Raw genomic sequence first — 13439 nt, 5'->3', positions numbered from 1 at the left:
TTTAATATGTGGAAAATAGATACCAAACAAACTATAGACAACTGACACCATAAAGTAAGTAAAGATTCAAATATTTGGGGCAACATTGCCTTTTCAAGGGCAATTAAGAATGGGCAAAGTGTGCTGGCCTTTCTAGAGATGCTTCTATCCATGAACAATTTTTTGGGATTGACAGTCTGTGACTAGTGAGTTTTCATAAGGATCACTGCCTGGGTCTATTTACAATCTACATTAATAACTTAGTTGGGGAGCTGAGTATAGAGTTCTGATAAAACAAAGCCATGTGAGGTGAAGCTGTGGAGAAAGTGCAGGTTAGGTGAACATGTGAATCAATTGTAGGGCCAAGTGAAGTTACCACAGAAAGGTCAGAGGCTATAAGCTGAAATGTGCAGTCTTCTCCCTCTCTCCACAGATGCTACCAGATTCTTTTGGGCATTGCACTGTGTCTATTTCAGATTGGGGTTGATTGAGGAGTGGAGCCAGGTTTCATGGAGAGAGTAGGGCTCTTGGAAAACTGACCAAGGAATAGAGGGTAAGATTTGTTTGGTAGTGGCATTGTGCTGGAAATGGTGAAGATTTAAGTTGAATATAGAGACTGGTGGGTGAGATGGAAATCAAGGGGTATAAAGGGGAATGTGGCAAAGGCTCTGGGAGTGAGGGAAAGAATGAACAAAGAAGTAGGGGAAATAGCATGGACATAATTGATGGCTTTGTCAAACACAGTATGTGGAAGGAGGGGTGATCCTTGGTTGAGGAAAAATGAAGACATGCTGGAAGCATCCCTGTGGAAGGTAGCATCATTAGAACAGATGTGACAGAGACAGAGTTTCTGAGAGAATAGAATGAAGTAATTACAGGGAATAGGCTGTGGAGAAATGTAGTGAATGCTGTTGTGGGAGTCAGTGAGTTTGTAATCAATATTAGAGGGCAAGCCATTCCTGGAAGTGGAATCAGAGAAGTCAAGGGAGGGAGGGAAGAATCAGAGATGAGAGTTGGATGGAAAATTCCTGGGATTCCTCTACATTCCTGCCACCTCTCCCTGCCCCAAAGCCCATGAGTGGGGGGGGGGGGGGGGGGGGACATAAAATGGCGTCATTGTTTCACAAGAATTGTCACTGAACCATTAGAATTTCATATTCAAAATATTGTGGAGACGAAGAGCGTGTTGCTGGAAAAGCACAGCCGGTCAGGCAGCATCTGAGGAGAAGGAAAATCGACGTTTTGGGCAAAAGCCCTTCATCAGGAATGAGGCTTGTGGGCTAACGGGGCTGAGAGATAAATGGGAGGGGGTGGGCTGGGGAAAGGCAGCTGGGGAAGTGATAGGTAGATGAAGGTGGGGCTGAAAGTGATAGGTTGGAGAGGAGGGTGGAGCAGATAGGTGGGAAGGAAGATGGGCAGGTAGGACAGTTCATAAGGGTGGTGCTGAGTTGGAAGTTTGGAACTGGGATAAGGTGGGGAGGAATGAGAAATGAGGAAACTGATGAAATCCATATTGATGCCATTGCGTTGGAGGGTCCCGAAGTGGAAGATGAGGCGTTCTTCCTCTAGGCATTGAGTGATGAGGGTGTGGCAATGAAGGAGGCCCAGGACCTGCATGTCCTTGGCGGAGTGGGAGGGGGAATTGAAGTGATCGGCCACGGGGCGGTGGGGTTGATTGGTGCGAGTCTCCCAGAGATGTTCCCTGAAGCACTCTGCGAGAAGGCGTCCTGTCTCCCCAATGTAGAGGAAACCGCATCGGGAGCAACGAATGCAGTAAATGACATGTGTGGAAGTGCAGGTGAAACTTTGATGGATGTGGAAGGCTGCTTTGGGGTCTGGGATGGTGGTGAGTGGGGAGGTGTGGGTGCAGGTTTTGCAACTCTTGTGGTGGTAGGGGAAGGTGCTGGGAGGGGAGGATGGGTTGGTGGGGGGGCGTGCACCTGACAAGAGAATCGCGGTGGGAATGGTCTTTATGGAAAGCGGATAGGGAAGGGGAGGGAAATATATCTCTGGTGGAGGGGTCTGTTTGTTCTTGGCAGAAATGGCAAGGATGATGTGATGTATCCGAAGGTTGGTGGGGTGGAAGGTGAGGTCCAGGGGGGTTCTGTTCTTTTGCGGTTGGAGGCATGGGGTTCGAGGGCAGAAGTGCGGGAAGTGGATGAGATGTGCTGGAGGGCATCATCAAACACATGGGAGTGGAAATTGCAGTCTTTGAAGAAGGAGGACATCTGATGTGTTCTGTGGTGGAATTGGTCCTCCTGGGAGCAGATGTGGGGGAGGTGGAGGAATTGGGAATAAGGGATAGCGTTTTTAACAGGAGGCAGGGTGGGATGAGGTGTAGTCCAGATAGCTGTGGGAGTCAGTGGGTTTGTAGGAGATGTCCGTGCCAGAAAGTTCGATTGGATTGGTTCAGCTGCATTCAGATTGTCCCTCATAGCTATGCAAACTTTTCCTTTCAGTTTGCTTTTGGAAATTGTCACCGAAGTTGCTTGTAACACTTTTCAGGCAGTGTATTCCAAATCATAAGTTGCCGAGTAAAATATATTCTACTTTTTCTCCTTGTTGGATATTTTGCCCATCATATTAAATCCCAACTTCTGATTGCTATTCTGCCCATGGGCTCTACAAAAGCCCTCGTTATTATGAATGCAAAATGTCAGTTTTCAAGTTTGACTTTTACTGGTTAAAAATGGCTTGCTGGTTGTCTAATGTAGCCCGCTGTATTTCTGAACACACAAGAAAATCATATATAGGGATAGGGTTTTATCATATCCAGTACAATACAGTGGGCAAAACCCAAAGAAAACTCCAAAAACAAAACAAAGCTGACTCTACAAGACATATTTGCCTCAAGTTTTCACATGAGATTCACTGTAACAATTTGCAGTTGCATCATGATTAACTGTAACATCACTTATTATCATTTCTATTTTAATTTTAAAACAATTATGTTTCAAGAGCCTTTTTTTTAGCTTAAATTGGAAACACTGACGATACCTTTGGGAAACAGGCTTTGAGGAATTACTGAGCCTGTCAGTGTGGCGGAGGTGGATTAACATGCACAGTTGAAATCACACAATCATTGAAGCACCCAGGGTTAATGAGAGCAGCTTTCTTCATATGAATACAGCTCCCTCACACTGTCAAGCTCAGTGACTCTTCCAAGACACTCTCCCCCTCAGTTTCAACACTTAGATAAAATGGATTTTTGAAAAAAAAATTAACAGTAACATGGCAGAATAAGTATATGAAAGATATTTTTAATTTCACAAATTTTTCTTTCCAGAAAATGTCCCAATAATACATTTCTCTCTAAAGAGAGAGAGAGAGTTTGAATGGCCTACTTTTGCTCCTACATTTTGTGGTCTTAACCTTCATCTTTTTCCTTTCCACTTGGTCTTTGCATTTTGGAAAAAAATGAACTGCAGATATGAGAAGGGACTTGGCTCACTTAGATCTATGGAACAGATTTTATAAATTGCAGAAGTCAATATTCAAGCTATGCCTGTGTTCTGTTCATAAAAGTGGGATATTTTGCATAAAAATGATGATATTCAGCCCAACCAGTCCATACTGCAGGTTATAAGCCTTCTGAGACTTCTCCAACCTTTTTTTGTCCAAATCTACCATTGTAATATCCCTTGTCCCTCTAGTTTCCCCATAAGCACATCTGTACTATTTACCTCAAGCTCTCCTTATGGCAGTAAGTTCCAAAGTAGCCACTAGACTCCGGTGCCAAGCTTGCAAGGTGAGCAAAGCTATCCTGTAGGACAATGGCTACTCCGTACTGATGATTGTTCATTGAATATCATGCAAACTTGCAAAACTACACCTTTGTACCTGTAAAGTGCCCAGTCTTCCTGAAATTACCTAGAAAAGCAAAGTATTTTTTAAAAATGAACAGCAATTTATTCAAGCTATTTCACGTGGCTACTATGCAATGGTTATTCAAGTAGTATTTTCCACCAGCAGAATGCTGCCTCCAGTTCAAAATGACGTTCTGTCCATGCCACAATGAAATATTCTTGCATTAACACAATGCTATTTAAATGTTGTTGAATGAAAACTTTTTGCGACATTAAAGCCTTATTACAGCAATGTTGTAATATTGTGTTGGCTTGCAAGATTTTAAATTCTGTCCTATAACAATACTGTATGAAACTATTCCAACAATAGTCTAACAAGTAAATACATTGTATTTTTCCAGAATAAAATTGTGCTTAAAACAAAAAATGCTGGAGATTCATGGAAAGAAAGCAGGCTAACATTTTGAGTTTAGATGACTCTTCATTGGAGCTGACGTTCACGTTTCTCTCCATGGATGCTGCCTGACCAACTGTGATCTTCAGCATTTTTTTGTTTTCAGTACAGATTCCAGCATCTGCAGTAATTTACTCTTATATTGAAATTATGCTTGTTAGCAATACCGTACCTTTGTACTGCTTACTAAGGCTTTCCTAGGCCTTCAGGTTTTTTTTTAAACAAACAAAATGGTGGTTTCCATCTTGTTGAAAGTTCCCACCTTCTGCAGTCAAGATGGTGGTTTCTTTTCAGTACTTCCTGCTTTCTTGCCTTTTGGGGCCAAAAGGTGGGGCACATCCCCTTTGCACAATTTTTATTTCTTTTTGTGATTGCAGTCTTAATAACTCCACCCATCACAGTTGCAGTTCAAATTAAATGTGCTGTTCTTCTAGAAGCCTTAAAATTCTCTTAACTTCCTTCTTCCATTAGACTCTTTCTTGTCATCTTGCCCTATTCATTTGCTTTCTGAAACCGTGGCCTTGGTAAAAAATAACTTTTTTTTTACACTTTCTCTGTCTACTGTAACTGTGTCTCATGGATCCTTTTCACAATGGCTTATTTTGAAATGTAAGGATCATCAGATTAACCAAGCTGTTATTGAATGGCACAGCAGACTTGATGCCTCAAATGGACTACTTCTGTCCCTACGTCTCATGATACTATCCTTCACCTTTTTCCTTTCCAATTTGGTCTTTGCACCATTATTTGAATATTCATTTTACTCCCAGATTTGTCAACTTTTGTGGCCTATACCTCTTCCCCGTGTTGATAGCTTTTCTTAGCCTGCCCTATTCTCCCTTCTACTTTTACCAGCTCTGAAAGGAATATTTTCTTCTCAGTGCTGCATTTGCTCTGTCTGTTCCCACAGATGCTGCAGATTATTTGCTGGTTTTCGCATTCCAACTGCTGAATGACCATCTGTGTCTTGGAGCAGTCATAGAGATGTACAGCACAGAAACAGACCCTTTGATCCAACTCATCCGTGCTGACCAAATATTCTAAATTAATCTAGTCCCATTTGCCAGCACTTGGTCCATATCCCTCTAAATCATTTCTATCCAGATATGTTTTAAATATTGTAATTGTAGCAGCGTCCACCGTTGCCTCTGGCAGCTCATTCCATACACGCACGCGCTTTGCGTAAAAAAAAATTAGCCCTTAGGTCCCTCTTAAATCTTTCTGCTCTCATCCTAAACCTATACCCTCTGGACTGGACTGCCTTAACCCAGGGAAAAAACCTTGCCTAATTACCTCATCCATGCCCCTCATGATTTTATAAACCTCTATGTGGTCACCCCTCAGCCTCTGTTGCTCCAGGGAAAAGAACCCCAGCCTATTTAGCCTCTCCCTGTAGCTCAAATCCTCCAACCCTGGCAACATCCTTGTAAATCTTTTCTGAATCCTTTCAAGTTTCACAACATCTTTCCGATAGCAAGGAGACCAGAATTGCATGCAATATACCAACAATGGCCTAACTAATGTTCTGAACAGCTGCAACATGACCTCCCAACTCCTGTACTCAATACTCTGACCAATAAAGGAAAGCATACCAAACGCCTTCTTCACTATCCTATCTACCTGTGACTCCACTTTGAAGGAGCCATGAACCTACATACCAAGGTCTCTTTGTTCAGTAACACTCCCTAGGACCTTACCATTAAGTTTATAAGGCCTGCTAAGATTTGCTTTCCCAAAATGCATCACCTTGCATTTATCTGAATTAAACTCTATTTGCTACTTCTCAGCCCATTGACCCATCTGATCAAGATTCTGTTGTAACCTGAGGTAACCTTCTTCGCTGTCCACTACACCTCCAATTTTGGTGTCATCTGCAAACTTACTAACTGTACCTCTTATGCTCACATCCAAATCATTTATGTAAATGAGAAAAAGTAGAGGACCCAGCACCGATCCTTGTGGCACTCGACTGGTCACAGGACTCCAGTCTGAAAAACAACCCTCCACCACCAACCTCTGTCTTCTACGTTTGAGCCAGTTCTGTATCCAAATGACTAGTTCTCCCTGTATTCCGTGAGATCTAACCTTGCTAACCAGTTTTCCATGGGGAAACTTGTCGAACGCCTTACTGAAGTCCATATAGATCACATCTACTGCTCTGCCCTCATCAATTCTCTTTGTTACTTCCTCAAAAAACCCAATCAAGTTTGTGAGACATGATTTCCCATGCACAAAGCCATGTTGACTATCCCTAATCAGTCCTTGCCTTTCCAAAGACATGTACATCCTGTCCCTCAGGATTCCCTCCAACAACCTGCCCACCACCGATGTCAGGCTCACTGGTCTATAGTTCCCTGGCTTGTTCTTACCACCCTTCTTAAACAGTGGCACCACGTTAGCCAATCTCCAGTCTTCCGGCACCTCACCTGTGACTATCAATGATACAAATATCTCAGCAAGATGCCCAGCAATCACTTCTCTAGCTTCCAACAATGTTCCAACTCCTGATCAGGTCCTGGGGATTTATCTACCTTTATGTGTTTCAAGACATCCAGCACTTCCTCCTCTGTTAAATGGACATTTTGCAAGGTGTCACCACTTATTTCCCTACAGTCGTTATCTTCCATATCCTTTTCCACAGTAAATACTGATGCAAAATACTCGTTTAGATCTCCCCCATTTTCTGAGGCAACACAAAGGCCACCTTGCTGATCTTTGTGGGGCCCTATTCTCTCCCTAGTTTCCCTTTTGTCCTTAGTGTATTTGTAAAAACCCTTGGATTCTCCTTAATTCTATTTGCCAAAGCTATCTCATGTCCCCTTTTTGCCCTCCTGATTTCCCTCTTTAGTCATTCCCCATACCTACCAGCCTTCCCTTTCACCCTGACAGGAATATACTTTCTCTGGATTCTTGTTATCTCATTTCTGAAGGCTACCCATTTTCCAGCCGTCCCTTTACCTGCAAACATCTGCCTACAATCAGCTTTTGAAAGTTCTTGCCTAATACCATCAAAATTGGCCTTTCTTCAATTTAGAATTTCAACTTTTAGATCTGGTCTATCCTTTTCCATCAGTATTTAAAATCTAATAGAATTATGGCCGCTGGCCCCAAAGTGCTCCCCCACTGACACCTCAGTCGCCTGCCCTGCCTTATTTCCTAAGAGTAGGTCAAGCTTTGCACCTTCTCTAGTAGGTACATTCACACATTGAATCAGAAACTTTTCTTGTACGCGCTTAACAAATTCCTCTCCATCTAAACCTTTAACACTATGGCAGTCCCAGTCAATGTTTGGAAAGTTAAAATCCCCTACCATAACCACCCTATTATTCTTACAGATAGCTGAGATCTCCTTGCAAGTTTGTTTCTCAATTTCCCTCTGACTATTAGTAGTTGAAAGGAGTTTCTTAAAATGGAGAAAGGTGACCAGTGGTGTTCCACAGGGGTCAGTGCTGGGGCCACTATTGTTTGTAATATACATAAATGATCTGGAAGAGGGCACTGTTGGTATGATCAGCAAGTTTGCAGATGACACGAAGATTGGTGGAGTAGCAGAAGGCATAAGGGACTGTCAAAGAATACAGGACAATATAGATAGACTGGAGAGTTGGGCGAAGAAGTGGCAGATGGAGCTCAATCCAGGCAAATGTGAGGTGATGGATTTTGGCAAGTCTAATTCTAGAGTGAGTTATACAGTGAATGGAAGAGCCTTGGGAAAAGTTGATGAGCACAGAGATCTGGGAGTGGAGGTCCATTGTACCCTAAAGATTGCTGCACAGGTGCATAGAGTGGTCAAGAAGGCATATGGTCTGCTTGCCTTCATCTGATGGGGTATTGAGTATAAGAGCTGTCAGGACATGTTAAAATTGTACACAACGTTGGTTCCGCTGCATTTAGAATACTGTTTACAGTTCTGGTCGCTACATTACCAAAAGGATGTGGACACTTTGGAGAGGGTGCAGAGAAGGTTTACAAGGATGTTGCCTGGTATAGAAGGAGCTAGCTATGAAGAGAGGTTGACTATGTTAGATTTGTTTTCATTAGAAAAAAGGAGATTGAGGGGGCACCTGATTTGAGGTCTACAAAATCATGAAGGGTATAAACAGGGTGGATAGAGACAAGCTTTTTCCCAGGGTGAAGGATTCAATAATGAGAGGTCAGGCTTTCAACGTGAGAGGTGAAAATTTAAGGGGGATGCACGTGGCAATTACTTCACACAGAGGGTGATGGGTGTCTGGAATGCATTGCCAGCAGAGGTGGTAGAGGCAGGCACAGTAGATTCACTTAAGATGCGTCTGGACAGATGCATGAGTAGGTGGGGAGCAGAGGGATACAGATGCTTAGGAATTGGGTGACAGGTTTAGACAGTGGATTTGGATCGGCTCAGGCTTGGAGGGCCGAAGGGCCTGTTCCTGGGCTGCAAGTTTTCTTTGTTCTTTGTTCTTTTGTGATATGCTGAATTAAATGACCTAGTTAATTATCAGTCACACAGGACAAAACAATAGAGAGTCTTAAAAAGAAGAGGCACTTATCTTACATAACAAGGTATAGTTTATTGTATTATGGCAGAGGTATAATTAACATCAACTAGTGGGTATAATTGCAAATATTATGATCCAGGAATGTTACACCTATCTCCATTGGAAACTTGGGCAAGGTAAATGTTTCTGCACCGAAAGACTGTGTGATATTATCAGATTGGGTAGAGCTGGTACAATTTCAACATTAATTCTTTCAGAACCATTCACTTATACAACAGTGCCGGACAGCTGAGAGTTTCAGGACAGACACTGAAATTGATCATTTTTAGCATGGATTCTGAATCCTTGGCACCACATTTATGCCATTCACAAGCTCTGCTAGATATACAGCCAAATTGAAGAGTCTGGCTGGCTTCTTCCTGTCACCCTGAGAAAAGGACATCTTTCATTTCTCTCTCCTGATTCAACATGGCCTCCAGCTCCAGAGACAAGCCTGAGAAACAAGTGGGGGTTTACAATGGAGGTAGGCAGCCCTGCCATGATCTGCTTCAATGCATTCAGTACTTTAATCATTGCAGTCATGATTTGGAGGTGCTGGTGTTGGACTGGGGTGTACAAAGTTGAGACATTAAATGTCTTCAAGGCAGAGATTGATAAATTCTTAATCTTGCAAGGAATTAAGGGATATGGGGAGAGTGTGGGTACGTGGCATTGAAATGCCCATCAGCCATGATTGAATGGCGGAGTGGACTCGATGGGCTGAATGGCCTTACTTCCACTCCTATGTTTTATGGTCTAATGGTCTTAAAGTTAAAAATCACACAACAGCAGGTTATAGTCCAACAGGTTTATTTGGAAATCATAGAGTCACAGAATCATAGAGATGTACAGCACAGAAACAGAACCTTCGTTCCAACCCGTCCATGCCGACCAGATATCCCAACCCAATCTAGTCCCACCTGCCAGAACTTGGCCCATATCCCTCCAAACCCTTCCTGTTCATATACCCATCCAGATGCCTTTTAAATGTTGAAACTGTACTAGCCTACACCACTTCCTCTGGCAGCTCATTTTTGTCAGGTGGAGGAGCAGTGCTCTGAAAGCTAATACTTCCAAATATACCTGTTGGGCTATAACTTGATATTGTGTGATTTTTAACTTTAATCACTTCAGTCATTGTGAGCTAGGGACTTTTCATTATTTCACTGCTCTCTTACGAGGTGTTTGGGAAACCTGGAGGCAGGGTGTTTCAATGGAAGAGCCTTGGCAAAGTCTGCTAAAAAGGAGGAGAAAGTGGGGACTGCAGACGCTGGAGATCGGAGCTGAAAATGTGTTGCTGGAAACGCGCAGCAGGTCAGGCAGCATCCAAGGAGCAGGAGAATCGACGTTTCGGGCATGATTCCAGCAACACATTTTCAGCTAAAGTCTGCTAAATAATCAAGTGGCTTCCCACCTTGCAATTTCCCCCTCTGTTTCGGCAAAATAAGTGCAAAAAATTCCACACAATATCTTAATGTTACAAAGTCACAACATTTTCTGTTCAAGTCCAACAACAAGATTTGAACGCAAAGTTCACAGATGATCTCCAATGCAGTACACAGGGAGCAGTGTTTAGGGTAAGATGTTAACCAAAGGCCTTAACTGCCCGCTTGGGTGAATGTAAACGAATGAAGATGGCCTCCTTCTTCAAGGACCGCAATTTCCCGCCAGACGTGGTCGACGATGCCCTCCACCGCATCTCTTCCACTTCCCGCTCCTCCACCCTTGAGCCCCGCCCCTCCAACCGCCACCAGGACAGAACCCCACTGGTCCTCAACTACCACCCCACCAACCTCCATGTACAACGTATCATCCGCTGTCATTTCCGCCACCTCCAAACGGACCCCACCACCAGGGATATATTTCCCTCCCCTCCCCTATCAGCGTTCCGAAAAGACCACTCCCTCCGTGACTCCCTCGTCAGGTCCACACCCCCCACCAACCCAACCTCCACTCCCGGCACCTTCCCCTGCAACCGCAAGAAATGCAAAACTTTCGCCCACACTTCCCCCCTTACTTCCCTCCAAGGCCCCAAGGGACACTTCCATATCCGCCACAAATTCACCTGCACCTCCACACACATCATCTATTGCATCCGCTGCACCCGATGTGGCCTCCTCTATATTGGGGAGACAGGCCGCCTACTTGTGGAACGTTTCAGAGAACACCTCTGGGCCACCCGGACCAACCAACCCAACCACCCCGTAGCCCAACACTTTAACTCCCCCTCCCACTCCACCAAGGACATGCAGGTCCTTGGACTCCTCCATCGCGAGACCATGGCAACACGACGGTTGGAGGAAGAGCGCCTCATCTTCTGCCTGGGAACCCTCCAACCACAAGGGATGAACTCAGATTTCTCCAGTTTCCTCATTTTCCCTCCCCCAACCTTGTCTCAGTCAAATCCCTCAAACTCAGCACTGCCTTCCTAACCTGAAATCTTTTTCCTGACCTCTCCGCCCCCACCCCACTCCGGCATATCACCCTCACCTTGACCTCCCTCCACCTATCGCATTTCCAACACCCCTCCCCCAGGTCCCTCCTCCCTACCTTTTATCTTAGCCTGCTGGACACACTTTCCTCATTCCTGAAGAAGGGCTTATGCCCGAAACGTCGATTCTCCTGTTCCTTGGATGCTGCCTGACCTGCTGCGCTTTTCCAGCAACACATTTTCAGCTCTGATCTCCAGCATCTGCAGCCCTCACTTTCTCCTGAATGTAAAAGATTGCATGGCATGATTTCAAAGGTGAGTAGAGGAGTTATTCTCTGAGTCCTGGCCAATATTTATTTCTCAATTAACATAACAAAAAAAATCTATTAGTTGTTGTGAATTGGGATCCCCCATAAAGCTGTGCTCACTCAACATTCCATATCTTGTATTTCCTGTAGCATGAGACCTCATTTACCTGTTTTGTAGTCGTAACTAGCCTTAGACAAGCATAAACAAAAGACTTATTGTTTTCAGAAATAAAAAGACTCTGTTCTTAACAGGAGTGGTAACTAACCTTCCAAGGAGTTGACAAAGGGACAGCGGTCATTCTGGCATCATGAGTTGCTGCCCATGGCTGAGAGGCTTTTGACAGATGATGGACACAGCAGAGATGGTCAGTGCCTGCACACCCCCCCCCCCCTCCCCCACACCCCAGAAAAATGTATATCAACAACAACAGGTGGGAGACAGTGATACAGGGTTATGAGCCAGCTTCTTCTTGAAGAACAATGACAGTTGCCACCAGAAAAGCTGCAAGACATCTGGGACATGGGAGTGTGCTGCCTCTACTCCACCATTTTACAGAATGGATTTAGGATCACTGAAGCATTCTCATTTGTCACAAGTTGTATATTTCCTTTCTTTGCCTAATTAACTAATGTACCATATCTAAACTGCTGCTTCTCAATAATCAGAAAATTGCTACAAATCATTGACTGCCTATATTAGGTCACAGTGATTGTAAACCCATGAATTCAACATCATTACCCCCTTGTTGTTTTTAGGAGCTCTCTGTGCACAAAATGGCCACCCTCTTTCTGTCACCACATGGTAGGTACACTGCCAGAGTATTTATTGGCTATAAAGCACTTTAGGGAGCCTAGTAGTCATGAAAAGAGCCACTTAGATGCAAATACTTCCTATTACTCTTTGGAGTTGAAATGATTCAAATGAAGAACAAATGTATTAATAAATTTATGGTCAAAAGTCACACAATACCAGGTTATATTCCAACAGGTTCATTTGAAATCACAAGCCTTGGAGTGCTGTCCCTTTGTCAGGTGATGAAGGGGCAGCACCCTGACAGCTTGTGATTTCAAATAAACCTATTGGACTGTAACCCGGTGTTGTGTGACTTTTGACCTTGCCATATTCTTGATGAAGAGCTTATGCTCGAAACGTCGACTGTGCTGGTCCTCGGATGCTGCCTAACCGGCTGTGCTTTTCCAGTGCCAGACTTTTTAACTCTGATCTCCAGCAACCCATTGCAACACTGGCTCCTCCACATCATTCATAAGTTTACCTGAAATTTCCTTATCCACAATTTTAGCAAATTTTTAATTTTCGAACCAGACTTTGTACAGATACTAATTAAGGAATTTCATTCAAGCACAGTAGCATTTTTTGTTGTGCATAACGTGCAGTATAATTTTTGTTCCTTGTTTTAAAAGATCCATGATTAATTACACCCTGATAAGGAGGATGTGCCAGAGGGTAAGCTTGAAGGGCATTAAGGAACAGAGTGTAAGAGCTTTAAAGGTTCTGGTGGCTCATCTGATGGATTTTCATTTCAATCCGATTGTACCGCTATGTCCAAAGCACTTACTGCTCTGGATCAGTTTATCATCTAAAATCACATGGCACTGAGATCTACGATTGTGAGTGAGTAAAAGATTTGAAGCTTTTTCTATTGTGTTCTTTACTATGGTGTATTTGCAAGAGAAGTCGGAGAAGCAGAGTGAGTGGATGAGTGTGTTAAGTTTACATTGTACCTTCTTAGATCGCCTTAGATATCCTACCAGAAAGGTATTTACTTGGATGCAGGTTTCTCCATGGGGTCTTGTTCACCTCAGTGCAGCTGGTGGTGATGGGAAGGGAATCAGAATATATACAGTATCTGAAGTGAATGCTATGTTGTGGTAACATATTATTTTGCAGATTTTCATTTGCATGGCCTCACAGGTAGAGGAAAA

Source organism: Chiloscyllium plagiosum, unplaced genomic scaffold (genome assembly GCF_037043375.1).
Source record: "Chiloscyllium plagiosum isolate Xiang-an unplaced genomic scaffold, Cpla_swu_hap1 HiC_scaffold_1, whole genome shotgun sequence".
Classification (NCBI taxonomy): domain Eukaryota; kingdom Metazoa; phylum Chordata; class Chondrichthyes; order Orectolobiformes; family Hemiscylliidae; genus Chiloscyllium; species Chiloscyllium plagiosum.
The sequence above is the reverse complement of the archived record's forward strand: the minus strand, read 5'-3'. Positions refer to the sequence as shown.